Genomic DNA, 4691 nt, shown 5'->3' with positions numbered 1-4691 from the left:
TTTCTTCCAAGGCCATCACCAAAATAGAAAGTCCTAGCAGAGTGCATCTCTGCCATCAGGGGTCCTAGCCGATTGACCAAAAGACCATGTTTATTTAAGGGGAAAGGTGGTAGTGTGTTTACTGGTCTAAAAGGGACATTTGCCTCTCATTGCTTATGATTCCTGGCTGTCTGTTTGTACTAAGAAATAGAATGCAGTGTTGTACAGCTGTTGGCTTTTGTGGCTTAACCAGAGATAAAAAATTCTACATTAGTTCAGGTAGAGTGACCAGCTGACCCTGTTTGCCAGGACTGTCCTCGCTTTAGTACCTCCAGTGTCCTCAGACACCCCTCAATGCCAGGCAAGCTAGGAAAATTGGTCATGCTATACCTCGGTCTTATCCAGCTTAGTACTTCTTTGTGCTGTGCTCAGTTACTTCAGTCATGTCTTACTCTTTGTGACCCCATGAACTGTAGCTGGCTAGGCTCCTCTGTCCATGGGATTCCCCAGGCAAGAATACTGGAGTGGGTTGCCATGCCCTCCTCCAGGGGGATCTTCCTGACCCAGGGATCAAATCCAGGTCTCTTACATCTCCTGATTGGCAGGTGGGTTCTTTACCACTAGCACCACCTGGAAAGCACATTATTATTTCTCTAGTTCTCTTATTCTACAGAGAAATTTAAAAAGACAAAATATGTTTACATTTCAGAGGAAACTGTAGTCATAGTTCTTGACATGAGAGATACGGGAATTAGATATGCCAGACCATACTCTTAGGAAGAGAGAAACTCTTTGTGGTCACTTCTAATTCTGTAATTCCCTGATTCTTTAATACAGCTTCCATCTTCTTGGGAAAGTTAGATGAGTCATAATGAAAATAATCTTCATTGGAATTTACTGGTGCTATTACCAGTCAGCATGGTAAATTCTTTCACTTTAGTCTCATGACAGCCTTAGATATAAAAAGCTACTATAGGTATAAGTATTAAAAGCCTAAAGAGGTTATGTCATGTCTAAAGTTATGCAGATAGAAATGGTGATGACAGGATTTGAATTCAGGTCTGTGTGTCTCACACTCATTCTGTCTGCCTTCCATTATCTACCAATAGTTCAAGCAATCATTTCTGCTCTCTCTCTGATGTGCAGTTATCAGTACTGTCTATAATATGACCCCTGGAGACCAGAGAAATAGTAACACTAACAACATGGATTTGCATAACTTATTTTACATTTCAACACACTTTTACTTCTGTTTTCTAGTGTCATCATCCTGAGCATGCTGAGCAGTTGTCCCTGTTGATCTTACTTCTGTGTGAATGAGGATGGTCCACAGCTGATGGACACACAAGGAATTAGTAGCAAAACTGGACTCACAGCTACAACTCATGATCCTAAATCCTTCTGAGCACCAAGTCCATTCTGCAGAGATGAAGGAATTCTGTGGCTTTCCTGGTTGCTATCAAAGGCTTTCCAGAGTGCTGCGGAAATCAGTCCACCTACATTTCCCTCACTTCTTGTCTCCTCCACTAGATTATGACATCTGAGAAGGCCGGTTCAAGTGTCTTAACCCATTTGTTTATCTCCAGAATCTGACAGATAGATTCTCAAATAACACTTGATAGATAAAAGAACATCCTTCTCGATTCAGACGGCGGTTCCCATCCCCAACCCCCCTGCCATGTGCACTTGGCACCATATATTTTTTTCCCACTATTTTCTCTGCCTGGAATTCATGTTTTCTTCCCTCGTTTCTATATGATCTTAAAAGTATGGCTCAAATTCCACCTCCTCCAGGGAGCCATCCTAGGGTTCTCAGCCGCGCATGTTCTCTCCTTTATACCCAACATCTGCCTCTAACACCCCCTGTTTTGTTGTGCTTATATCTGTCTCTCTTTTCTTATGGGGATTTATAACTTGTGTGAGGAAAAGGAAGTCATGAGGACTGTGACTAACTATGGGATAGCTGTTCCGCCTAAAAGTGCACAACTGCTCAATTTTAGTCCATTAGATTTTCCATATTTTTTTAAAAATGAAAACGGAATTTGAGTCTTAAATCTTGGTGATTCCTACAAACCTCTAATGACACTTGCATGCTAGGTTGTGAGTCACGTCCAAATGTTTTGTGACCCCACAGACTGTCGCCCACCAGGCTTCTCTGTCCAGTGCATTCTCCAGACAAAAATACCAGAGTGGGTTGCCGTGGTCTCCAGGGGATCTTCCCAGTCCAGTCGACCTGCATCTCCTGTGGTTCCTGCACTGCGTGTGGATTCTTTAGCACAGGGGAAGCCCCTTTTATTGACACAGTGCAGGCTGAATTTGAGCCCAAGATGGCCAGTGTTCTGATATCAGCCATTCAGGGAATAGAGTAGATATGTTATTGTCTGTGAAATCATATTTTCGTTATTATTTTATGTGCTTTAATGGTTCCAAGTCACTTTCATGATTTTCCATGAGTCCTGTGAAAACCAAGTGGGACCCTGGTATTCCTCTTTTACAGAGAAGGAAACTGAAGCTCAGGATTGTTAAGCAATTTACTTAAGGACACGCAGCAAGAAAGTGGCAAAGCCTGGAAACATTCTCTAGTCTTGACACCCCCAGCCCTTTCTGTCAGTGCTGCTGCCTTATCCCTCTCCTCTTGGACATATAAGGGTAAACCCCTGTTTCTTTATTGTCATCCTCAGAGCAGTGTCTTATATATAAGAACTGCCCAATGCATGTTTGTTTGTATGAAAGGAAGAAAAAGATATAGCCTAGTGGCTCAGTGGTAAAGAATCAGCCTGCTAATGCAGGAGACATGGGTTTGATCCCTGGGTCAGGATTATCCCCTGGAGGAGGAAATGGCAACCCACTCCAGTATTCTTGCCTGGGAAATCCCATGGACAGAGGAGCCTCATGGGCTATTCTTGAGGTCCATGGGGTCACAAAGAAGAGTTGCACATGATTTAGTGACTAAACAACAACAACAATACTTAGAGGTAGAAAAATAGCCAAGATGGATTATATTTCCTTTTTTATTTCAGTGGACCAGTTGCATTATAATTTTTGTGACTGCTTTCTGTGATGTAGTGATTCACAATCAGAAACTCAAACTACTCCATTTCTTGGTGAAAATTCTTTAAACTCTCATTGTTTCCATGGAAGTATTCTGTTTTCAAAAGTGTTTCTATAAATATGTATCAATTAGCTGTGCCAAGCCTTATAAAACATTTGAACACGTATATGTGTATATGTGTGTGTGTATCCTTGTTCAAGAGAAGGAGCAGTCTGGGCTCCAGTGTGTGTTTAGTGTTAGGGAATCAAAAGAGATGAATAAGTTCTCTATATTCTAGAAGTTCACACTTCATCAAAGTTTCCAATAGGTAGACAGGGAGAAAATAGTACCGTTTTAAAGAAAGACTAGGAGAGAAGTAGATCTTAATGAATTAAGAAGAATCTATTTGATTTCAACTCAGCCCAGATATAACAACCTCTGTCTTCAAAAGATTTACTACCTCGTGGGGAGACTAAATTTTATACACATTCACATGGATACACACACTCATATTCAAACTCTCCAATTTTTACTCTCAGCCAGAAGTATCTTTACTTACCTTTTTATCTCTAAGTAATTTAGAGCTGAATCATTAATTTTTGTCCTGTATTAGTTTTTAGACACAACTGAATATTTTCAAATTATGTAATTTTGGACACCTAAATAGTTTTTCTTCTTTTCAGCCAGTCATACTCTAACCTTGTTGTTGTTCAGTTGCTCAGTCATGTCTGACTCTTCACAACCCCATGGACTGCAGCACGCCAGGCTTCCCTGTCCTTCACTGTCTCCTGGAGTTGCTCAAACTCATGTCCATTGAGTCAGTGGTGCCATCCAACCATCTCACCCTCTGTCACCCTCTTCTCCTCCTGCCCTCAGTCTTTCCCAGCATTAGAGACTTTTCCAATGAGTTTGCTCTTCATATCAGGTGGCCAAAATATTGGAGCTTCGGCTTCAGCATCAGTCCAGAATATTCAGGGTTGATTTCCTTTCAGATTGACTGGTTTGATCTCCTTGTTGTCCAGGGGACCCTCAAGAGTCTTCTCCAGCAGCATATTTCAAAAGCATCAATTCTTTAGCACTCAGCCTTCTTTATGGTCTAACTCTCACATCCGTCCACAACTACTGGGAAAACCATAGCTTTGACTAGATGGACCTTTGTCACCAAAGTGATGTCTCTGCTTTTTAAATGCTGTCTAGATTGGTCATGGCTTTTCTTCCAAGGAGCAAAGCGTCTTTTAATTTCATGGTTGTAGTCACCGTCTGCAGTGATTTTGCAGCCCAAGAAAATAAAGTCTGTCATTGTTTCCATTGTTTCTCCATCTATTTGCCATGAAGTGATGGGACCGCATGCCATGATCTTAGTTTTTTGAATGTTGAGTTTTAAGTCAGCTTTCACTTTCTTTTACCTAATTTGTGTTTTTTCCTATTTAGCTACTCTGAAAAGAAGGCAAGTTGCCATATTTTCATGTAAGAAAATCTCCTTGGTACTTTGATTTGCATGGCCAGGAGCTGTTGTTTCGAGTCTCAATTGAATTAAAATTAGTCTGTTTCTAGGAGATGCTCTTATAATGTATTGTGAGCCCCCTGCTCCCCAAACACAGTTTCTTTTCTCCTCCCTGGGGGCCAGGAGTACTTCATTTTTTATAGTTTGGGGCTCTCTAAAGGAGTTTCAGATGAACTG

Source organism: Oryx dammah, unplaced genomic scaffold (genome assembly GCF_014754425.2).
Source record: "Oryx dammah isolate SB20612 unplaced genomic scaffold, SCBI_Odam_1.1 HiC_scaffold_1, whole genome shotgun sequence".
Taxonomy (NCBI): Eukaryota; Metazoa; Chordata; class Mammalia; order Artiodactyla; family Bovidae; genus Oryx; species Oryx dammah.
This window is presented reverse-complemented; position numbering follows the sequence as displayed.